The sequence below is a fragment of the Gymnogyps californianus genome, chromosome 4 (genome assembly GCF_018139145.2).
Source record: "Gymnogyps californianus isolate 813 chromosome 4, ASM1813914v2, whole genome shotgun sequence".
Classification (NCBI taxonomy): Eukaryota; Metazoa; Chordata; class Aves; order Accipitriformes; family Cathartidae; genus Gymnogyps; species Gymnogyps californianus.
Window position 1 is genome coordinate 12,804,834 of NC_059474.1, and position 26,121 is coordinate 12,830,954.

A 26,121-nucleotide genomic window follows, 5' to 3' on the forward strand; every position below is an offset into this window, starting at 1 on the left:
TATCAGGTTCCTACATTTGACGCTTTTCATTTATCCAGAAAACAACTAAACAATTCAGACGTTATTAGTTTCAATTCCCACCACACTGATAGCAGTGTATATAAATAAATGAAAACAACTTTTTAGAGCATTTGCATATACTGCCAATGCACATTAGCATCTTGACTGCTGTGCTATGTTGTTTGCTATGCTTATGCCAACAGTGGAAAATATTTCTAACACAAAGTGCTCCAGGTCACTTCTTGTACCTGATGCAGAGAGAGATAATAAAAGGTGTTCTCATAAAGACTCCTTCACTTTCAGTCCCAGCTCAATTAAGAGATGTGTTTTCTTCGCACACAGTTTTCCTCTCTGTCCCCATATCTCATTTCACACACTTAGGGAGAGCTGCCAGACTAACCAAGCCAGTCCTACTGCTATTATAATGATTGTAGGGAAGGTAATGTGACTCCTGGTTGCTTCAGTGAAAGATACTGCTGCTGCAACATTTTGCTACCTCACTCTTGCGCTACTAGTTATATTGTACTGTTTAGGCAGACACATGCCATATATTTGGAGGTAATTTTAGCAGCAAAAAAAGGGTTTTGGTTTTTTTTTTAATTTAGGGGATTATTTTTTTTCTTGCTGGCAGTAACTCCAATGTAGGGCTATGCCTACAAACAAAAGTTGGTTTGGAGAAGAGTTAACAGATATGATTAAGGGAAAAGATTGATTTCCCTCTCCAGTACTCCTTTTTTATTACTATTTTAGAGTTTGAGGCATGAAGTAATTCCCTTATCTGGACCGATATATTTGACCAGAAGTAGCTCAAATAATAGAAGTAAGAAGGAAAACTACACAAAAGAATACAGAGCAAAACTATTGAGACAATACACCTGGGGAGGCTCTACAAAGGCAGAGAGATGGTGGATGTGGAAATCCACAGGAGATATCATACTGAAAATGAAAAAAAATGAGAGAAGAGGAATAAGAAGCAATAGCCTAGCTTGAACCTTTTTGTATTTCCTCTGTACTCCAAGGCCTGGATGGCACATAGCCTCTCACCACCAATTCCTTCTTTATTATTGTTTCTATTTCATCAAAGATTCTGGTCCCACTAGAGGTGCTCTGGCCATGCTTATACTTAGGCTTGCATCATTGTTTCACATTTTTTTTGTGGACAGCCTGAACTCCTGCTACCACAGAAATCCATCTACATTTTTGGCACATAAACTTGGTGGCTATTTAAGAAGTACTGCATGAATGTCTGTTACACGTGTGCCAGAGCCACAGGAGACTGCCAAGCTGCATACAAATAAATACACGCTTGAGTGTGCACTGAAACAGGAGTTCCCAGAAACACCGCTGGGTTACCTCAGAGGCAACCCTGAAGGCATTGGAGAAAATGAAGTATATAGGTGATGAATTTTGCCTCAAGTCTGGCCTCGAGGCTGCTCCTGCACAGCAAGAAGGATGCAACCTGCATGCACAAATGCTTCCTGCTGTAGAAGTGGTATCGCATACTTCTAAAGCAAAATTTTTTGCAACCACAGGCACTATAAAGGGATGCAGTGTCTTTCAATATTGCACAGCTTAGTCACCCTCCAATGTTGGGTGACAAACAGTGTTAACCATGACTAATATGAAGACAGGAATACAACTTAGATGGAAGACTTTCTTTTTTTCCACGTATCTAAGCTAAATGATAATTCACAGGGATATTGGGTATTCAATGCCATGTTTACAGATATAAACTATTAAGATGCTAAGAGCATCTACATTAGAGAATACTTTTTTCCGCAGCTAACTAGCATTAGATGATTCACTGACCTTGTGTGATGAACAGTTCACTGCCAGTTTCATTTGGAACATCGTTACTATGAACGAGCAGTTTCTGGGGAATTTTTGAGCAAGAAATCCCTCCAATACTCCTTAAAAGTTGCAAGGTCATAATTATAACTAAGATGGATGTCCTGGCTTCTATTCATTATCACTACAGTCCTCTGGAGAAGACTTCCTTGCTGTCAAAAAAATGAACAGATGAGCCAAAGACCTGGGAAGTATGACGGAGTACAGGATTCAGCAGCTTGAAACAGCATAGACTGAGCAGACACGCTGGAGAAGAACAAGTCGATTTCAGTGCCTGATGGAATGACTCTCACAAGCTCTATATCTTAATTTTTCCTTTTTCCTGCTTGTCTTCCCTTTACTGTTTGTTATAAGACTTTTTGTGCTCGATATTCAATATCTCTCTTCTCTCCTCCAAAGGTATTTTTTTGTACAATGTGGAATCAACTTACCCCTATATAATCTGTAAAGGAAACCAACAAAAGCCCATGATTCAAGCTGTGAGTCTTCGAAAAAACACAGAATCAAATATTTATAACACAACTGTGTGCCCACATCTATATATTTCATCCTATGACAGCATTGTAAGTTTATTATAGAGCAACTATCACTCCACAGTAGCAGCTGAGACTAGCTTTCAGCTGTAAGCCCCATAAAATATTTCTTATAGAAATAAACGTTAAAGAACTCATCTACCTCTCTACTACAATGTAACAATTTGTTTGCTTTGCACATACACTATGTCCCCTCAAAATGGCAAAAGATATGTGCCAACTTCAGTAGAGCTAATTACTAGATCACAAATATATATACTTCCAGTTGAAGGGTACAATATATTGGAGGCATGAAACGTTTCTATCAATAACTTATGTAAACCTGGAAGGACACTATGTGGCCACTAAACCACGCATTAGTCAAATCTCTATTTGCTTACATGCAACCAATGTATTTCTTAGCACCACCAGCTGAACCATTGCCATTTCATTAAAGAAAACTTATTTCTGGCCATTGTGAAAAATCTGTGGCTCATAAATGTAAAGCGCATCTTGGGACTATGTCTCTTTCAAACTTTTTAATGTTTATTTAGGATCGAGTCCAGACCTTATTGAACTCTTGGAAAGATTCTTATCTAGTTTCACAGTGCTGATTTAACCCGTTAGGCAGTACGTGCTGGCCCAGTCCATGGCTGCTACGGCTGAAGACCCCGGCTCAAGCTCAAGACAAAAGTGTGAAGATTTCCATTACCATCTCCTGCACAAGCCAACAGGGAGCCATCACACTTCGATCATACTCATAAGAAACTCTCCACGCTATGTTACAAAGTGTAACTGTATATTTAAAAGAGGATGAAAGGTAAGCCTTGACTGATGATGCATTTCGTTGGCATAAAGTGTAATGTAAGAGCACGTAATAATGAAAAACTGGCTGGATCCCTCAAAGCCCAGACATCTCTAGAGTAAGTTTATTCCATCTGATTTTTACAATTAAAAAAATAAATTGGGGAGAGAAGAACCAGAGCATTATCCACCTCGAAATACAAATACACTGAACTAGCAGAAGCCAAGAGCTAATTGCTAGTGGCTGATAATGAGCTAACCACCACCTTAGGCAGAGAGCAAGTGAGGGAGAAACTTTCTATATTTTAACAAACATAAACGCTGAACTAGTTTAAAGACTATAAATGCATTTTGTCTTTGGCTCAGAGAACTGAGATATTGCTTCTTAACCTTCTCAGATCATAAAGCAAACCAAAGAACAAGAATACTGTTATCTTTACTATAACCAATCCCACCTTGAGTTTCAGAACAAACCATGGAAAGTTATTCTCAAACTCTCATGGGCTCTCAGATTGTGGTCTCAAGCCTGCTTATGGGTCGGTCACAGAAACATGGCAAGCTTCCACAGCTGATTCAGAAAACCATGTTAAATGGTCATTTCTAATTGCAAAAAAATGTGTTCATAAGGCAGCCCAAGTCAGATGAAAAAGAAAACACCTTGAAAATATAATTTCAAGCATTACATACAGCAAGATTTGAACAATTTTACACTGATTCGTGTCTTACTCTCTTAAATAGCCCCAGTGAAAGCAACAGGATGACTTAATATAAGGTGCAAGCAATACGGTCTTCAGGTTAATAAAAGACACATATTCTTCTAGGTATTCTCTTATAACGATGAAGCTCAAAAAGAGATTAAGTGATCCTGAAAGGCTTTTTTTCCCTCTTCCAAAACTCATATTCCTCTTTTCAATTTCACTTCAAGTTACGCACTTCACACATTCAATTTATGAACACGAATGTGGTCTTACGCTCTTACACTATGGATCATGGCCCCTCTGGAGCGGGGGCAAAGGAGCTGAAAGAACACTGAGAATTGTTAAGCAGCAGTAATCTGCAAAAGCTCAGTTCTTCCAAGGTAGAGAAACTGTGATAAGTGACTGCATGTGGTTTCACTAGCAGGGGACGTGCTCACCTAATGCAACTGTTTACAACAGCTCGGTCCTCCAAAATGTTTGAGCAAGCCAGTAATTACAGCTGCATCTCAGTCTTCACATTGTAGAGGAAATAAGTCATTGTCGACTCAGGAGGTCACATAACAACAGATGAGCCAAAAAGAGGTGAGGTATTTCAGTCTGAAAACACGAAGCAGTCAGATCAAATATGCTGGAAGTCTACAACAGGAATTATTGCTGGGCCATACACAACGATTCAGATTTCCATAAGCACAAGTGACAGGGGCTGAAAGTCAATGGGAGCTAGGCTGCAATTACACATTCACCAGCAGTACTGCCTATAGCAGCTTAAGTAATCACCTCCTCAGTCCCAGCCACTTATTCCTGCCCTTGCACAGCATGCAGCGCTGTGCTCGAGGAGGTGTTTGTGTGCCCATCTCATGACTAGAATGGGGAAACTGGTCAAGCTGTAAAACAATTCCATTAGAACAATAACAGTGACTGTTATTACTAGGGCAGTGGCAGCACACAGAGAGAATCAAGGAGACAGCCCAGAGAAGGAACTGATTAAGTTATGCTGCTACCACAAGGACGTTCCGCAGCTACATCCACTGAAGAAGAGCTGCTGCATCTCCTTGAAAAGCTCTACCACATTGTGTGCCAGCGTCCTGGATGCCGAATTTGCCATTCTTGTTTTAACAGGAATATAAGAATAAAGAGTAAAAACAAGTAGTACACTGAAGATGCCTGTAGCTCAATATATTGGTCTTTACATATTCACCTATCAAAATCTCCATGGATTAGTCTAAGAATTTATCAGTATTTACCTGGATTAGAAAGCATGCTGTATCTTCTACTATAAATCAGCCTAAATTGGCATGATCAATGTACAGTTTCTCTTTGCAAAACTGCTTAATCATCTGCTTTTCTTTCATAACAGAAACCTCTTTGAGTTTGTTTGGGTTTTTTGTGTTTGGTTGGTTGGTTGGTTTTTTTCCAGAAACAAAATCAAAGCCAACATCCCAATGGGTTTACAGAGTCACACAACAAAATAGCAGAAAAATGACAGAGGCAAAATACCCTGTAAAGAAAAAAGTTCAACCATCCTTGGCACTGTATTTACATAACAGATGCAATTTTGTACTTACTGCAGTTTCGATATTGGAAAATAAGTCTTTGACTATGATCTCCTGAAACTCTTCAGTCCAGTATATTCTCTCTCCCCGGATGGGTTGATCTCTCTTCATTCTCAGATTTGTGTTCCAGAAACCAACAGGACACACGGCACTTTTCCCAGCAGGAAGTTAATTACCAGTATAAGGAAAAGTGGTTTTTCAGACTTCCATTTTCAGATAGGAAATTCCCTTTAAATTGTTTTGCAGAAGCAGGCAACAGAGCATGTAGTTTGTGTATTTTGTTTCCTTCCCTCCCTCACCAGAATTTATAATAGAATGAACCTAAAGCAATACTGAAACACTGGATTGCAGTGTTTGAATTCATGCGGAGGTAATTCTTACTGTTGTAAAATACATGAAATTATCCTTAATTTGTCAAGGAGCAACAAGGGGTGACTGCTCCCTGAATGACAAGGTCAGCAGGGCAAGAACCTCACTGACCAGGCCCCTGTCCTATCACATCAAGTGAAGTGAGCTGGACAGACAGCAGATGGTGGCCAGGTTCAACCATGAGTCCAGATCATAAGGCAATGTCATGGTGATGAGGCAGGTCTGAGGTCCAGCCAACAAGTCAGCCTGTGTGTCAGGGTCCAGATCATCAAAGGCCCACGGCCAGGGCAGGGGCACATGGTGGCAGAGCTGGACACAGGCACATCCATGGTGTGGCTCAGGCAGGGGCTGATGATCCCAGGCTGAGCTGAAATGGGGCTCCCGGGCCCATGGGCAGGGGATCAGAGAGGTCCCAGGGGATGTTGGTCAGGGCCACCAAGGCCCATTGGTGCCTTCAGGGCACACAGCTCTAGGAGGACTGAATGGTTTTTGTTGTTGTTTTGATTGTGGTTTTAAAAACACTGAAAGCTGAGAAGATCATGCTTAAGCTCTTCTGAGTGCTTTCCTGAACTGAGTTCTTAACATCCATCTAACCTGGAGGATTGAATTTGCTTTGCTTTTAGAATATATTATATTTTAGAAATAACAAAAGGATATATGTGTTTTCCTACAGAAGATGCCACTATTTGTTATTCTCAATTCATGACTACATAACATAATCGGTACAAAATTTCAAAGACTTTGTTGTAAAAATAACACAGATACAATCAGGTCTTTAAAAGATAATCATGGGGTATTAACTAAATATTATCTTTAATCAGGGGAAAAGTCTTGCATTATTGTCATTCCACATTTGAAAGGCCATGTTTAACTGCTATTAAAAGATTCTCCAAATGACACTGAATCAGTAACGCTCTACAGGGACTACAGAATTGGGCTCAATGGGCAAAAAGTAGAAAATAACTTTGCCACAAGTACATTAGCCAATTTTCTGTCACCTACTTATACCAGTTTACCAAATAATCTTGCTCACAAATCTATGCATTAACAGTAAGTATTTTTATCATCATCAAACACAAAGAATTCCAAAAAAGCTGAGTTCTAGCGTGCTGGGAGCTGCGTGCCACCACAGATATGCTAAAGCAAATCTTTGAAGTGGTTTTTTTTTTAAATCTCAAATAACTGTAAAAGGATTCAAATGTTTCTCTCTCTTTTACTTCTGCCATTTCTGAATACTTTAAAGTTTCACCTTTTTTCTCCTGCAATTTTCTTTGCTTTTCTCTATTTGTCAAATCATAATAAAGCCAAGCTACACTTTTGTACTAAAATTCGGTGTGATGTGCTTGGTTTTCATTACACCGACCTGAAGTTTCTCAGGAACTATTCGTAGAACAGCTCTCAGTTATTTAATTCCTCTTAGTCCAAAAGTGAATACCTCTTTATACTTCATCTCACGTCTTCCTTTTGATATGGTTTCTCATCTTTATGCCTTAGAGCAGACTTTTGTGTACTTACCAACACTTTTTCAAGTTTTTAAGCTATCTACACCTCTTTCAGGCACAATGATTGAGGCAGAAGGTACTTCTTGGGACATTTAACCTTTGTTGACAATTGATTCCACAGAAATGACTTGTACTCACTTTATTGCTGTCATAAAAAAAATTAAATGTGATAGACATATGGCTATTTTGAAGCAATGTGTTTTAAATGAACTCTAAAGAAGCAATAAGCTGTACACTAGCCAATCAAATACCTTGATATAACTCCAGATATTCTATTAATTCTGAATTTTAGTTCTCCTTACTAAATCTTCTTTCAGATCTCATGTCCTTAATATACAATAGAAGAGCACTTATGGGAATTGGAAATAGAGAGTTCATAGTTATGGCTGCAATTCATTTTTTTACTAGAAGTCAAAATCAGCCCATCAGTCAAAGAAATACCATCTCCTATAACTGTTCGTGAGGGATGGTATAGAATTTTTCTACTACTTCTGAAATGCATTATAAAATGGCCTCCTTAACTGAGAAATCCTAAAATCAGAGGTAGTAACCAAGACCAGAATGATGTTTCAATTTGTGGATAGAGGAATTACAACTGATTTGCCTAGTTGAAATCTAACATTCAGGACCAAAGTCTGTTGAATTTTCCCTTCAGAATATAGAATCAGAGATACTTTATCTCTAAATTCAGATATATTACAGGCTGCAAGACTGTTTTAAATCTGTAGTTTGATATTCTGAATTTTTATTTAGAGTGGCTGAATTAAAAAATACAAATTATCTATAGAGCTAAACTAATACAGAATTTCAGTACTACTATGTATCTGTACCATTACATTTTCTGTATCATCCAACCTGAGGTAGACAGCAAAGCATAGAAGAGCAAAATGGTCTTGACACAATGTCTTACAGTCTAGGCAATTAAGCCATTGAATATGAAGTCAAAATAACAAATTGCTTGTTAAATAATTTTAAGTGATACTTTCCTTAGAATATTCTTGTAACAGCTTGTTACAAGATTCAATGTCCCTGTCAAAATTCTATGTCTCCAGTCCCACAGACTGTGGCAAGCAGATTAATAACACAAAACGTAATGCACTGTTATCTTTCATTGACTCACTGACAAATGATGAGGTCCTAGCTACATCTTTTTTTAAATCTGGTATTTTAAAAATGATACAATCATGAATGAAACCACTCCAAATTTTACTCTTGACACTTAATCTGTGAAAGACTGTGTTTACGTTGTTAGATGTTGCTTCTGCTTTAAGTCTTGGAACAGGATTCAGATTATGATTATTGGAATAGATGAAGGATTCTGGTGATAACTCCCGTATTTGCCTGTTTTAGCAGGCCTGCCTTGGTTTCTTTTCACTGAATGGCACTCTATAATCATATTTTCTTGCACTGACAAATTTCAGTCTTGCAACCCTGGCACATGGACAGGACTGGATTGCAGAATTGCATTGCACTTCTGCAAGGTGTTTGTATCTGCTCTCATTTCAGCTTAAGCCATGTATTTATTTCAATTTAGCTGAAGTTGCTTAGGAACACATTTAGGGTAAATTAAGTTTGGACATGCAACCAAGAATACAGATGTATGTGCTGAAAACTCATGAGCAGTAACAGCTGTACTCAGGGTCTTAGATTAAACCTGTTTATCTGAAAGGGAGGCAAAAATCTCATCTCACATTTGTGATGGACTACGAGCATAGATTCTATTGATGACACTGAGCTGATGAGCTGAACTTGTAACACCACTAATACTCAAGAGCACGTTAAAGTCCTCTTAAGACATAAGCCCTTTGCACCAATTTAACTAAGGAAGACTGTGGTAAGACAAGTCCTTATGTTAATAGTCATACACCACCAAAACCAAACAGCTGAACTATTCAAGATCACATCACCTGAAATTTGTTTGCACAAACAATTTGGCGCACACTTAGGAACAATGGATGCTTCTGTGCAGGCAGGATCAGTTCACCAACAGAGTATGGACTGAATTATTCATAGAAAATAAATTATTTAGCACCTGTGTTTTAAAGTACTGCATGCCATTTTGGGCACTTATTACAAAAAGGACATTAATAAATTAGAGAGAATCTAAAGTAGGCAAGCAAAACAATGAAAGGGTTGTAAAGATAAAGCCCAGAGGAGAGGGAATGAGAATGCTTCGTTTATACCTGGCAGGAAAGGTGAGAGTACACCTTTTAAGAATAACCCCTTCTGGTAAGGGATTATTTACAATGGTAGAAGAGAGAACTAAAAGGACTCATAGTTTGAATCTAAAAGTGGTCAGTATTAAAGCTGATCAAAGACTCAGGAGGCTAAATACGTTAAAAAAATTACTGATAATATAAACCTACAGTTAACAGAAACAGAAGCAGTAACAAAATTGTTCATGACTTAGAAATACAGAGACATGGTGAGATAGGTAGTTCAGATATTCTACTATACTCTACAGAGAAATGCAAGCTACAAAGCCTAGGTTACAATTAAAAAAAAAAAAAACATGGAAGAAGAATAACCTTAGTAATCATCTGCCACAAGACACTGGGGAGAAGAATCTAAGTGACAAAAGTCTAAAAGGAACAGATCAGACAGTCTGAATCAGCGTCATACTCAATAAAAGGAGACATGAAAGGAGTGGGAAAGCTGGTCACAAAAGGCATCAGAGGGATTCATTCTACACAAAGACTTGTCTGTACAACACATAGAACAAGCTGTCAGGTAGTTATAGGATCCCATATAGGGGGTTTAAAACATAGATACATTGGGGCATAAAACCAGTAATACAGCTCAATCAGGGAGGGGCAGGGAGGGGAGCAAACCACCAGGCTACAGATTCACTTCTTTCATAAGAAATCTTTTGTTCTGCACACTTTCCCAATGGGTCTGGGATCCAGTGAGAGGTGGCAAAACTCTCCTCTCTCTTACAAACTGTACCCCCCTTTATTTGACTATAATAATTACTTTCATCAAAAGCTTTGAGATGCAAATAAAATTTTATTTATAAAACAGATCTGAATTCTTGAGATGACTTTTTATTGCAAGTTCAATACCTCTATTAATGCTCTAGCATTAACAGTAAAATATCACTTTCAATAGTGTTACCTTACCCCATCCTTACCATCTGACAATAAATTTTTGTTTGGGTTGGCTGGAGTGCTTTCCTTTTCCTCTTTCAGATAGAAATTGTGCTACTCTGAGTTTGTATCATTCTAATATTAACACAGTCCAATTAAAAAGCAACAACAATGTTCTGTTGTCTCTTCAAAGAACGGGACTTGAATCTTGTTCTTCCCACTGAACTCTATTTATATCAGGAGAAACTCTGCCCCACCACCATGGAGCAGTTTGCATTCTGAGTAGTACAAAGAATGAGAGAGTCATTTAATCATTTAATGCACCCAAAATTTGATAGAGCAGATCAAGAAATGTAATATTATACAGTAAAACCATTCTGCTGGGTGTTTTGTTACAAAGTAGGTAGGGCTGAAAAATCATTAGAAACACTTAGCTAATTCTCAGTTTGGCTCAAATTTTCCAGTTGGGGAAAGGTCTTGCCCTATTAAAAAGGCCCTGGCTATGCATTAGAGCACCGGAGTTGTGAAATGAAATTCCCTACTGCTCCCAGAGCTTCACAGCAACAATGTACGCTGGTACTTAAGAATGGTCCTGGTACATCAGCTTGATGAAAACTTCGAGCCCTTTGCCTGGCAGGATGAATTGCTATTGCCAGAGAGAATTACAAAAGAAATTTTCGAAATATTCCAAACCATTCTGTATCAGCCGATTAAGCAACAGGGAAACTTTCTAAAGAAGACATAAAGAAAGGCTGGAAGTGAGCTAGAAATCTCTGTTTTCCTAGAGGATGCTGAAAATGTTAACATTGAAATTTGTATCGTGCTCTACATTTCTAACACCTGAGCTTGCATTCAGTGAAATCAATAGCAATTATCTCACTAACACCCAAAATTTTACAATTCTGTTATTGCATTCTGTGGTTGGACTGTTCAACAACCTCAAGTCTTTGAGCCAAATGTCTGCTGTGGTATATATCAATAGCAAGTCACCCTGTTCTCAGGAAACATGAGATTACAGCAGCAGCTTGCAGAGTAAGCACTCTGACACGGGCAGGGGAAGAAAAAGACTTTCTAACTGTTCCACGTCCAGACAAACATCCCAGAGGCTGCTGTCAAGCCATGGACTGTAATCTAGACATTTTGCAAAGGCCTAAAGACAATTTGGTAAACTCATAAAGCCACGAACATGCCCACTCTAAATTAGTTCCAAGTTATTTCAATACAACAGCTACAGAAAGATTTTCTTTGGTGCAAGGTGGGAACCTCATCAACTGCTAATTCTGCAGACTGTGCTTTTGTCCCAGGAAAAGTATGTAGAGCCATATCAAAGGGAAGTGCAAAGTGACAGTGACTGTGAGAAGCCCTGTACCAACATTTTTATACTCTATCCTCTGGCAGTAACAGTGCTTTTCCACCTTCTCATGCTTCATCATCCACAGGTGAAAAGTACTTAATGGGCTAAGTCCATAGTGGATATGCAGAGGCATTGCCTCAATGACCTGAAGTTTTAGCTATCATGATTCATTTATTATTTTAACACATTTTTCTGTTGTAAAAACATTTCAGAAAATTTGCTCTCCGTATCATCAGAATGATCAATTCAGCTTCCTGTGGTACAGAAATTTTACATACGTTTCTGCTTTTCACTGCATTTGAAAAAAGTTAAATGCAAAGAAGTAGCATTAACAGCTGCAGCCTTTAACTACCTCTTAGGGTTTTTTAAAGGCCTATTATCTTGAATATTGCAGCCTGATAGAAGAAAAAAAAAGTATTCTGAGTCTTTGTTCATTAATAGGAAGAAAGGAACTCTACAGATCTTTACACAGAATTCTACAAACCCACAGTCTTATTGTTGTTAAAAATCTCACATTAAACCTGCTCTACTGACAAGTATCGTTTGACAAGCAACAAGTTCAGCTCAGTTAAAGACTATCGTTGCCTAGAGCTTCCCGTCAACCCTGACTCAAGCACCACGGTAATCCTTCCATTTGTCACAGACTGATCATAGCCTAATTTACCTAAAGTAAAAAATCAGAAAATTACATTTCAATTTCATACGTTTTCAAAGTAAGTAACAGGTAAAACCAGAATGATACATTTTCCCATTTTTAATGCTTTCAGTCAATGAGACTGCAGATCCAAGGAGTGCTGATTGCATAACACCTTTCTACACACATTATAATTCCCTGCAGCAATGCCTCTTGCTCCCAGTATAGCAATAGTGTAACCAATTTCATGCCAGTGTTGGAAGAATCAGTATGCATGAAGTGTTGGTTTCCTACTGAAAAATTAATTAGTGCTATTTGTATGCATCACTCAACTTTTTGTAACAGTGAACAAGAACTGCATAGCGATTTCCTAAATTCTGCTCTAACTTTTTTGCGTTGTTTTAAAATTCAATAAGCACAAATCACTGCTGTTTTATACAGCTAAACAACAAATTGCTTTGCTATGACTCCTACATCTATTTACTTAATGGAGACACTTATAATGGAAAGTCCTTTGAATACCAATGCTTGTTTCCATAGATGCTCCATCCTAATTATAAAGGTTGTGAAAGAAGTATTACAAAAGAAAAATATAAATTACACTGTACCCTAAATTCCTCTACACATTCCATATATCGTGCCTGTAATTTCAGAATTCGCACTTCAAGTATGGATATGGCTCAATGCCTCACACAAAACACCAGACACCATGTTGAGATGTTGAGACAATTGATGTCCACGTCTCCAAGTGAGATTTGGATCTGGGATCTTCTGGCATAAGGAGAAGAATGCTGCTGACACTGACTGATGAAACTCTGCACAAAGCAGTAGTATTTTTATTTTACAGGTATTAAAAAATAATTCCTGCCTCACTTAGCATTATTAACATCACAGCATTATAAGTAGTGCAATAAAATACTGGATATCCAAAATAAGCAGCCTTCCCAAGTTTCTCAGCAAACAGACACAACTCCCAGCAGTGAGAGGCATTTCAATAATGAAATTTAAATACAGTACCTAGAAGTACTACATATGACTGATTGTTATGTTAACACAACTATAAGATATGAGTTAGTAATTTAAGCCTTTAGTAATCCTGTATCATATCACTGATGGCCTTATGCCATTCAAGATCAATCTCAAATGCTTAAACCTTTCAGATGGGCTAACGTTGCCTCTCAGTCTTCATTACAGTGGGAATGAAGGGCAAAGTAAATTATTAATGGAGCATTTCATTAGTTTTTTTATTGCAAACTGTGAATAGGAGCTTCCATTTGACTGCCCAGTTTCAGCTCATTTGGAAAAAGGAGACGATATTGGCTAGATCAGCTGGGACACACGGTGAGTAGCGATTCACATGCAATGTGTTTGTGGAGAGAGAAACTCAGTGAACCAAGACAAAGCCATCGACCAGAAGAGAAACAACCATCATTCTTCTACCACCCACTACCTGAAGACCAAAGTGGCAGAATTTCTGTGAGGAATATGAATGTATGGCTAGTCAAGGATTTCCAGTATCAGGTTTTTTCAAATACGCCATTAGAAGAAAATGCTGCTAACGTACTCACACACAAAGCAGGTTTAACTCTCTAGACACAGGCTACTGCAGATTTCTAAAGCAATCTCTAGTCTGAAATATATCCATGCAAGCAACACAAAAATTAAAATCCCTGCCATTAGCAAGTCCTTAAATTTGTGAAATTCTGAATATACCAGCTGAAAATTTTGTCCATGAAGGCAATTGGCAAAGCAAGTACAGTTGAAGTTAAAATATTTGCTTAACTCTACATTGGTAATATGTAAATGGCTGAGCTAATAATGATATTTTGTAACAAAACAATTCATTGCCTTATAAAATCATGTCTCTTTTTGGAATCTCAAGTTCAGCAAAGCTTCTGGAAGCTAAAAAATTAAGAGTTAAGGTAAACTTCTGAAAAGTTAAATTGTACTCCTGTTAGAGCAGAATACTAGGAATAATCTGCCAGTGTTCCAGATACAGTCAGTAGTTAAGCAATCACCAGGTACTGCATCTTATCAAATCAAACTCCAAAATTAAAAGATGTTAGGATTAATCTGTGGTCCCGTATGGTTGTGGTGGTATCTGTAATTCCCAAGAAAGAAATATTGAGATAGATACTGGGCTAATTCAAGAGGGTTTAAGGTTTGGGTTCTTCCCCCCGCCCCCATGCTACAAACTTTAATATTAACATCAGGAAGAAGAGGAAAGTATGTGCTACTTCCTACATGTAAAGCTCCAAGTGTTATTTATCAGCAAAAATTAATGAACAGCTCTTCTGGGAAGAGGTCTCAAATCTCAGCTCAGATTTAAATGGCACTTATCCCCGACAGGCAAAATGAGTATTTCAAATTCTTATTATGTAGTGTTTGTATCTCATGAGAGGAGATCCTACAAGATCATCAAAGCCTCAGATGACATAGATAAACATGTGACCACATGTAAACACCCACTTCCGTTTTTGTATGCATTTTAAATCATGCTGGCCCTCCATAAAACACATTGGTATGTGCTGCTTGCTTTCAGTACAGCCATTTGGTACTGGCTAGCACCTGTCTATTGGATATTAGATGCTTCTCTCCAGGATCCCTTAAGTTTTACCCAAGAGGAAGGCTACTCACCTCAGGCTTGGCCACTTTGTCTCCATAAACCACTTCTGAAATTCCCAGAACAGAGGAACAAGCAAGCTGACCACACAGCACAGCGCTGTCTTGCGTCTTGCAAGTAAACCTCTCATACCACCCATACTGCCTTGTGATTCCTCACTTGTCCCCTATCCAGATCCAGCCAACCACTGGAAGCTCTCACAGTTCCAGCTTCTTCCTTTCATCTGCAAAACATCCCCATACCTTCGTTGGACATTTCATCACCCCAGAGTGGGGAGGCTTTCACCAATACTTTCAGATTTTAGGACCCAAGACCAAAAGCCAGCCTTTGTGCAATTCTGAAACGCTCCGCTAAGATGTGCAATATGTTAAAGCAGGGCGCTCTGCAGTGAGGTTCCTTATGACAGGATCCTGAAAGCATTATGTTTTCCCTTCTTCCTTCACACCAAGTAAAGATTTGAAACACAAGAAGAAAGCAAACTGATCCTCGACTGAGCTGGCTGCAAACAGAGTGCCTAAATAGCGTGACCATCAGTATGCCGTATCTCTTTTCATGCTGGTTACACACTTCCACTCTGCTTTCCCTTGCTTCTGGTCTATACTGGCCAACTGCAAAATTGCAGATCTGTTGTTTTGAGGACTTATGCCCCAAACTCCTCCCCATCTGCTGCCTGTTTTTCCAAACATCAGCACTAAAACCTGGGGGAACATCTGGAACAGTCTTATGGACAGAAATACCTAATGAGTATCTCTAGCACTATAGCAACCTTCGTTGGATTCATTTTCAAAGTGACTTTTATCAGCAAAGACTAGGGACTGCTAATTAAGAAATATTAATTCAGGCTTATTATTTTGTTCACAAAAAAGGGCTAAGCAAATTCAACTATATTCAGCTGAGCCATAAAGCATGTCTAAAATATATACAGAGGACAAAAATAAAGTAATAATTTCATAGCAACTAAAACAAGGTGATACTTACTCCTCCTGGAATATGAACTAGCAGAGCATCATTATAATTTTGAAAAAGGCTCAGATGAAACACTGTTACCTGATCAAGAATGTATCTGCTGAGGGGTACAGAAATACTTCTAAAGAGATCAAAAGAAGGCACATGAAACTCAAGCAAATAGCTATAAAACAGAGTCCCGAATCAGAGGGGATCCTACACCACTTTCCTGTCAAATACACCAGAGGAGACGTAGGAACGAGACTATCAAAATTGCCAAAGCAGTATTTCACTTCTTTCTGTCAACCAATATATTAGAATACCACTCTAGCAAACCATGCATCAATCTTGATTAGTACCTAAATTCGTTAGCACGAACACCGTCCTAAACATCCTGTGTTATCCATCCTTTCAGCTGCCTTTGACAAACTGCAATGCTGTTCTACTTCTCTAAAAAAAGTACTGCTTGCTGATGCCTTCAGAAGTAGATACGCGGGCTGTCCATAGCCCTGCTTCCCTGCCACAGGCCGCTGCTCCCACCTTTGTACCAAAACCCCCGGCGAGAGAAGTGAGCTAGAGCAAGAAACTGCTGCAAAAGAACCTGGCTGCAAACTGCTCCCCTTCCCAAAGCCATCGCCCAGCCCCGTGCTCTGCCCTGCTCGCCCCGCAGCTACATGAACATGAGTGCCTGCACAGGGGACGATGCGGGTACAAGTGGCCCGTAGCTGGGGAAGGAGAGGGAAATGAGGCATTTCTGGTCATTAACATGTCTGTGCAACCCCAGCCCTAAGATACCAGCAGCAAGCACAGGGGATGTAATGAGGACTAAGAAACCAAACACAGCACCTAAAGCCCGCCCCGGCTCTGCACTTGCAGTCCACTTACAAATAATTTGAAGCCATTCATAGCAGGGTTTTTTACCTTTTTCAAAAAATGTACAGCAATGTGAAGGCAGTGCTGCTGTGTGGAATGTGTCCATGCAGATGCTCCACTGTCTTCTAGAAGGGAAGCTGTGTAACATACTACACTCAGAGACAAATGATTGCACATTCATCTAATCCACATGACTACCCTTTCATATGCGGCTCCCCCAAATATATATGCGTGTAACAAAGCAAAATGCCCACATTCATCATACAAGCAAGATTATATTCAAAGTCAGACTTCTTTTTCAGAAAGATTAATTTTAATGAACTTACAAATAAAACCAATGAAGGCCAGACAAATTGAAGAGATTAAAGTGTAAGACCAAGATGGGCTAGAGGAATTGTGCTGTGAATAATTAATCACAAATCAAAAGTCTTCTGAAGCCAATTATTTTCCTAGGATTCTTTCAATTGTGAATACCCACTACTGAATGACCTATGCCCTTTCCATTTATGCTTCTCTGAAGCACATTACAGGTACCACTAGTGTATTGGGTTTGCGTGGCAAGGTTTTGGTAGCAGGGGGGCTACAGGGGTGGCTTCTGTGAGAAGCTGCTAGAAGCTTCCCCTATGTCCGACAGAGCCAATGCCAGCTGGCTCCAAGATGGACCCACTGCTGGCCAAAGCTGAGCCCATCAGCAACAGTGGTAGCGCCTCTGGGATAACATATTGAAGAAAGGGAAAAGAAGTTACAGGGGAGTAGCAGTTGCAGCCAGGGAGAGGAGTGAGAAGATGTGAGAGGAACAACTCTGCAGACACTGAGGTCAGGGAAGAAGGAGGGGGAGGAGGTGCTCCAGGCACCCAAGCAGAGATTCCCCTGCAGCCCGTGGTGAAGACCATGGTGAGGCAGGCTGTCCCCCTGCAGCCCATGGAGGTCCACGGTGGAGCAGATATCCACCTGCAGCCCGTGGAGGACCCCATGCCACAGCAGGTGGATGCCCGAAGGAGGCTGTGACCCCGTGGGAAGCCCGTGCTGGAGCAGGCTCCTGGCAGGACCTGTGGGTCTGTGGAGAGAGGAGCCCAAGCTGGAGCAGGTTTGCTGGCAGGACTTGGGACCCACGCTGGAGCAGTCTGTTCCTGAAGGACTGCACCCCGTGGAAGGGACCCACACTGGAGCAGTTTGTGAAGAACTGCAGCCTGTGGGAAGGATTCACTCTGGAGAAGTTCATGGAGGACTGTCTCCCGTGGGAGGGACCCCACGCTGGAGCAGGGGAAGAGTGTGAGGAGTCCTCCCCCAAAGGAGCGGCAGAAACAACGTGTGATGAACTGACCACAACCCCCATTCCCCGTCCCCCTGCACTACTGGGGGGAGGAGGCAGAGAAAATTGGGAGTAAAGTTAAGAAGGGAGGGGTGGGGGAGAGATGTTTTTAAGATTTGGTTTTATTTCTCATTATCCTACTCTGATTTGACTAGTAATAAATTAAATTAATTTTTCCCCAAGTCGAGTCTGTTTTGCCTGTGATGGTAATTGGTGAGTGATCTCCCTGTCCTTATCTCGACCCACGAGCCTTTCGTTATGTTTTCTCTCCCCTGTCCAGCTGAGGAGGGGAGTGATAGAGCGGCTTTGGTGGGCACCTGGCATCCAGCCAGGGTCAACCCACCACAACTAGCTATATCAAAGATCCCCTAATTCAGGACAAAAATCCTTGTGGTAGCAGGGGTGGGAGGGTGTTGTAACAACGCCCCGTTGTTACTGATTGATAAATCTTACAATTAACTCCTTTGGAGAGATTTTCAGCCATGAAAAATCTGTGAGTTTTCAAAAACCTACAGAGCACAATAAATCTCAGGATATCTCATCATTTCTCAATGACAGGATGGGCAGAGCCTGAATGAAATAATTTTATCCAAGTAGTATGATGCTGGGAGGCTCCTAATTTCAGCAGTACAGAGGGGTATTACACACTGCCATGCAAGTGCATGGATTTCTAATGCAAACATGCACAACTGTACTCAGGTTCTCAACGGCAAATTGGGAACACCAACCTTTTCTGCATTGCTCACTTCTTTTTACAACACACATTTGCTTAAGCAATTACTATCTGCTGTCTTATGTGTACTAAGCATTTGGACTAGCCTGCTTTTTTACCTCTCCAGTACATCTTCAAAAACAAGGTCTCAGCAGAATCTTCTCTCTTTTAATTGTCTAGTTCGATGCTTTAGTCTTTTCAAAGTGCTCTCTGTGTTCTTTAAATATTTAAGGAGGATACAAACCCCTTCATCTTTTGAAAAGGCCAGACTGTCATCCGAAATTCTTCGTTCCAGTTTGAAGCTCCATTGAACTGGGAGCAGAAAGTCCAGGAAACTGTCATGATCTCTCATGAAGTTGCTCCCCTGCCTCTCTCCTCCATCGACAACGTGACATCCCTCCCCTCCTTCCCATGCCCCTCACACGAGAAGCTCTCTTAAGCAAATGATTCCTCTACAGATTTCTCATTGCTCACATCCCTCCTGAAGACCCACTACTGCCATTTACACATAAAAAAATCTTTCCTTTCTAGTAGGGACTTTTTTGTCCAACATACTGTGCTTGTACATGATAACCTCTTTAACCAATTGCTTTCTCCAGTGGTGCTTTTCAGCCTCTAAGTTCTCCAAGGAAGTGTCTCTACCATATGAACAAAGTACACAGCCCCGATAAAACAATGCAGACTAAATACTAAAACTCAGAAAGATGTTTATCATTAAGTTGGGCTCCTTCTTCTGTTGTTTTGCTTAATTTCTGACATTAGGGGATCTCGGAGGAGGATTGCTCCTGAAAGGCTTTACAGAGTCAGGGTAAGGGTGCAGGTGAGGCTATTGGATGCTGAAAGAGAACAAAGGAATTCAAATTTGAAAGGACAGGGTAAAAAGACGGAGAAAAAGACACAAGGACATACAGAAAAGATGTATTTGGGAAGGAAATATGAAGGCTGAGCAGGCAGGGAGATGAGAATAGGAAATGCAAATAGTAATCTTAGCAAACCACTGAACGTTAGAAGAAAAAGTTCATAATGTAAGAGCCTGTCCAAACACTTCGAAAGGTCAATACAAATTGGCTCATCATGTTTTAGCTATAGCACAAAGCTCACATCCTATCTGTACAGGTTATCTGATCACTTTTTCCTGAGCTGGAATCATGCAGGTGAAATCAAATGCTGTTGCACAACACGTGAACAAACCCCACTCACTGCATCACTGGACCTACATAGAAAAAATCTGCTGCTAAATGCATGATTAGGAAAGGATGTGTATGAGATATGTTTGCTTAACGTTTAAAATACTGATATAGGATCTACTGTTGTTTTCTTTATTTTTCTGTTATTGAAGTACCTCACTTTTGAGTGATCAATAACTCAGATCCACTCTCGGTTTATGAAGAAGCTTACAGCAGTGGCAAGTAAGCTTTAGATAAATACATGAAGTGGAGTTGGTTTTGCCTTACAGATACAGGGCAAGCATGGTGGAATCTGATGATTTCACAGCATGGCAACACTTCTCTCTCAGCAATTCACAAAGCTACTATTATCAAATCAAAAAACTGCAGACTTCACGGGTTTCTTTGTTTGCTTTCCTGCAATTAAAACACATATGGCCTGATGCGTTTTCCACACTGTGGAAAATTTTCACTTCTAGTATCACTTCTGAAGGTTTATTTCATTGTCAAAGCTGTTTTTTTCAAGTGTTTACTAAGGAAAAAGAAAACAATTCTCACCTTCCAGCCTCCTACAAGGTTCCTGTGTGAAAACCTTTTACACCGGCAAGCCCAGCTTGCACCCACTCCTCTTAGCAGCAGCTCTCGGGAGGCAGCTTGGGAGGGAAGGCAGAGGGCAGATGCAGGAAACAAGGTAGAAAGAAAAAGGAAAACCAGGAGGAAAAGAGCAGGTTCAGAAAACTGAAGGCCTGGCTCCATGCACAGCCAATTGAGACCATCTGCCCAGTGGGAAGCAGGTTCAGGAGGGCACCGCACTGCTTCTAGGAGTGCTCCTGGGCACTGGCTGAGTGAGGGAAGGCCAGAAGCAAAAGGTGTCCCCACTGTCCCCCCAGCACATCACCTGCCCAGCATCCCTACTGATGGTAGCCGCGACAAGCAGCTCTTTGGTAAGTATAAATAGAATGAGGTGTGGGGGCAAAATGAAGGGTAAAGGAGGACAAAAGAATAAAAGGGAACATGCTGGATTTACTAAATGGTATTTTTAAAAGAATATATTATGTGTACAACCTGTTGGTCCTTGGCCAAAGGATTTACACACACACGCAAAAACACTACAGAGAGAGAGAAAAGTCATCATGAGCTGTACAAGCCTTCACAGGTGCTGGAAAATAATTTTTTTTGCAATGACCGGACCTAGACTTAGCTCTCCCCCACCCCTTTTTCACCCCTCTCCCTTAGCATTTCTTGTGAAACTCTTAAGTCTGGCTAGTATTGCACATCCCTGTGCACTGAGTGACACGAACTGTCCAGGAATTGAGGCACCCTGTATATCTGCTAGTTCACTGCTGACTATGAATAGGAGAATAGATTGCCAAGAGTTTCTCCTACAATTGCATCATTTATCATTGACAGTGGCTGAGAGGCTGCTAATACTTTTAGAAGGTTTCGGACCCTATTCCTAAGCCTCATGGTGACAGGTCTGGGGGACGGAGGCTGTCCTCTAAGGACTGACTGCTACACACTGGTTTTCAGCAACCACCTCCTCTGGAGATGTTGTTCAAGACAAAAACAATTAGAATTAATAACAGAGACAGATAGGGAAATCCTGAGGGAGAAATCTCTTACAGTGAAGATTTTGCTTGAGCTAAACCCAGATGAAACAAATCAGTGAGGGATATGCTTGTAGTTAGTTATTGTTGTGATTAATATTGAAGTATAATATCATATTGTCTTTTGCCTCCTTAGTGTGCTCAGAAAACATAACTGGAATAGAAACACATACAATGTCCTGCTTATCCCAGATACACAGAATTTTAAAATACGTGACAATGCTATGTGGTATTTATATGGCAGTATTGGCAAAAAGAATGAGATATTTACCAAAAAATTCCCTTTAATGAAGTGTTTTGATTAAAACAGACCTCTTCTCATGGGAAAGAAGCTACCAAGCCATGAGGCCATTTTTAAAAAATGGATTAAAATGAGAAATATGAAAAGTCATCAGACATAATAAGGGAATCCATTAATCCAATCATAGAGATCCCGTTCTTCAGAGGCACTGCCAAAACAGGAGTACCCCACCTGAGGATGCACAAGAAGCCAAAAGCACAGAGTAGTGACTCAGAAGGCTGACTAAGCCCTACAACGGGTCTTGGCAACAACATCTTGAAGATCTCCAAATAGATTTGTCAGCATTACTCTTTTTGTCACTCATTAATGGGTGACTCAACTGGAGAAAAAAAATAAAAAAGAAGAGTGCAGTGGGCATTGCTCAGTATTTGAATAATGGATCATTTCCATTAAGTTGTAAAAAGAATGTAAAATTGTATGGTGATCTATTAATCTAATTTAGTGATGGATAACTAAAATGATGAATATGGATTATATATTTTTAATGAGTGTTACATTTAACAAGCATGAACATTGGTGAGTGTGAACATTAGTGAATGATAGCAAGGCTTATAAAGTTTTGGATCTGACAAATCTAACTAGAGCTGTTTTTAGCACGCATATTATTAGTATCTTGAGATTAAACAGTACCTATTGGAGCACGTAATTGTTGACAGATAAAGAGATTCACTCGTTTGGTGAATATATTTTAGTGCCCGTGTTGCACTGCATGGAAATATTTTTCCCTTGGCTAAACTGTACTGATCTCTTTCCTGTCATTTACCAGGCTGGCAATGAAAAGAAGAATGAAAAATATGGGGGTTGCTCAAATGTTAGTATAAGCCAATTAACAGGTATGAAAGCAAAGCTCAGGAGAGGCAATGAAGTTGAGACTCTGAGTTTCATTAGAAGACAACCAGATGTCAGGTTGTCCACGCTCCAAGTAAACAAGTCCTGGAACAGAGACCCCCCCGCACCAATCCAGCCACCCTTTCAGCTGCCAAGCTTGCCTACAGCTGTTGATTACCACATCGCACCTCCTCCACAATCTCCCAAGCTGCTCAGATCCAAATTCAAGCACGTTATTTTTCATCTATTCATGCACAGTGCAATAAAAATCCTTCCTAATAGAGCTCCACTAGTTCTCTATCCACTTTTGTAGCAAACACAAAATTCACTTTCTTATCACCTATCAACTGCTTCCACTTTGTGGAATCACTCTTTCTAGAAGAGCCTAGACTTGAGCCTGTTCAACACTGTCCTCTTCCCTTTTTTCTCCCTTTTGCAGTCTTATGTAGCTGCTGCAGTAGCGTTAGCAGGTGAAACACAACGTTGTCGTCCTCCTCAAAGCACCAATGATCCCTTTTGAAGCTGTATCAAATAAATAACATGTTTTCTAGACAGCCTGATGGCAATAAATTGCAAAGAATCCAAAACATAGCCCCATACTAGCTACTATGAAGAAAATTAACTCTACCCCAGCCAAAACCAGCACAACTTCTTACACTTACAGTTACCATTACACTTCAGATATTTACCCTTCACCAGTCCTTTACTCTCTGTTATTCTTACTACTTTTTTGGTATCATGATGGTTGCACACTACAAGATGGAGACATGAAAGCAACGATATGAAGTTATACAATGGAAAATACTTCTTTAAAAGAGAGAGAGGAAGAGATCTTTAGGCAAAAGGTGGAAAAATATTCCCTCTTTGCAGACAGAGCATACCAGAAACAAGGCATGACAGGTCCTGAGAGGAGCTTCTTGTGGAGCCAGAGATCGAAATCCAGATTTCTTGGCTTTCAGTAACAGGATCTCATCACTCGACCTCCTTGCACAGTACTTTACATTGCAGCTGATGTGTTCGGGGCTATTTCTCTGGTTTGCCACTACAGAGCTTTTTAGCCCATCTTTCCTCTCAACTTTTCCCATGTATTTTGATCTTAAGTCCCGTTTTTTCCCATCAGCTACCTCAGTCTGCATAAAAGTAGCTAGTTAGAAAAAGCCGTAAGACTTGGCTAAATACCATGACAGCTCCAACTTTGCTTAGTTCCCCAATTTTGTTAATTTAGCCACAGAGCCCACTATGCAATGATAACTATGATGCAGTTCTTTGTTTCACTTATCAGTGAATACTCTTTTCAAGAAGGTGATTTTCATTTTCTTAGCACAACTGAGGTTTGTTTCTTTTTCGTTTTCCCACCCTAGGAAGAACAGTCTGCCCTGAACCTCACTGGTAAGCAATTAAAAACTGGAAGCTTGCCAGCCTCTGTGGTACTGTGAATTCATTTCCCAAGTAGACATGTAATTCTTGGAGCTGAAGTCGAGACAATAAAATGTGTAAAACTTGACTATAATATGACTCCTCACTAAATGACAAAGCCCCTTTCATATAAAGAAATTGGAGCAAACCAGCCGATAATGAGAAAGTGCAGGCACTAATTATTTTATTACAAATCTGGAAATGATGCATAATTTAATTTTCGGAAATTAAATGTTCTACTGATAGAATAATCATTTTTTCAGGCCTGACGTCATTAGGACTCCAGTTGTCTTTAATATCTCTCAATAACATACTTATTCTCACCATTAAAGCCAAGCAATATTCCTAATGTCTGGACTTCAAAAGCTCGTACTCAGTTCGCAACTATCGGTTTGATACTCTCCAGATACGGCAGAAAAGGGGGAAAAAACAGTGGATGAGGGGAAAGGACATTGTAAAAGCAACGTTTTAAAGGTAGCATAGCCCAGAAAATGCAATTAGTGAATCTTTGCCACGTGTACTGAATGAAATGCAGAAAAACGGCAATGGACTTGTTAGAGGGTTCACAGGAAGGTCACGGCCACAGATGCCGGTGCCCCAGACCAGCCACGTTTCACTGGAAGGCTAACTGACTCCCAGCAACTTATCCCTGTGGATTGGACGTGGATTTAGGAAAGCGTCAGGTTTCGGGCTGGGAACCGAAGAAGAAAGGGGAGGGAGCGAGGGAGAGAACAAGACCCATCAGCCAAACCGTATTACATTTCCCACTGCACTCCCACTGCACAGGCAGCTCAGGCCTTGAAAGAAGGTAATCCTAACAAATCCATGTTATAAAACTTTTTTCACCTAATTCATACAATCATTTTATTGTTTGTGTATGTGTACCTTTCCCTCACAAAGATTTAAACTGCGGTGTGCCTTACATATATTGGAAGATTAACAAAGCTGCTACAGCATGAGGCTTGTTGGAACCAAAGGGAACAGATTTGTTCCAATGTCCTAAACTGTTTTAACATAAATTACGTTATTTCACCTGAAATCCTATATGGTGTTCTATGCTATATAGTCATGATTATGACATTATAGTTAAAGGTCAGTCAAGGTTTCTTTTATAGCCTTTGATAAATGCAGGACTTATTTTCTCGAACTCTTTATATGCCAAAATTTAGCACTGTATGATTTGGGTCCTACACTAAACGCAAGTTTGTTTCTGAAATGTGGTGTTGATCCATTAAGGAGCAAAAGAAAACTTAAGACCTGAAAAAACCCTCACATACTTAGATGGCAGTGCACAAAAGTAAAAATATTTTAAAATAGTGCTTTATGAAATGCTCAGTAATTTTATTAACTTAATCAAAAAATAGCTAATAAGAAATTAATATTCATTCAACAGTGTCTGCATACTAATTAAGAAACATTTCTGATTTAACCAATGTATTCACTTAGGCCAAGGTTCAGCAAAACATTAAAGTACAAGTTTAAATCCATTTCTAGCTGCAGAATTAGTCTGCTTTATGCTTAATCCAAATGGCTAAATCAATTTATTAAAGAGCTGAAGGGGGTTCAGGGAGGGGGGGTATAAGATTAATTATACAGTGATAGCAGTACTCCCTCAAAAAGAGTGACTTAAAAGACTGAAAGATTATTTTACGAAGATAAAATTAGAGGAAACATGCTAAGTGTGCTGTATAACAAAAGCACAGGCTACGGAGAGCTGATCTGACACTTTTTTTAATACCATGACAAAGGTATACTGAACGAAACAAAGAACGTATCAAATCAAACCTGATCAAGCAAAACAATCTTTCTCAAGCAACCAATCCATGGATTTCCTTGTCACGTAGTAAAGAAATCAAGCAGAGAAAGACTAAGAATGATATTTAGGTCATGGCAGGATATTTAGAGAAATAACAATTTCTAGAGCTGCTGGCAAGTGTTCCAGCACATTTTGGAAACCTTATCAAACCCAATTCTTCAG

At 39.9% G+C, this 26,121-nt stretch overlaps 1 protein-coding gene across 1 annotated transcript in view; it reads right to left on the reverse strand.

Moving 5' to 3' along the window:
- Positions 1–26,121, reverse strand: part of SORCS2 (sortilin related VPS10 domain containing receptor 2) — a 388,331-nt gene that overhangs the window by 301,483 nt on the left and 60,727 nt on the right. The gene's annotated exons all lie outside the window — the stretch shown is intronic.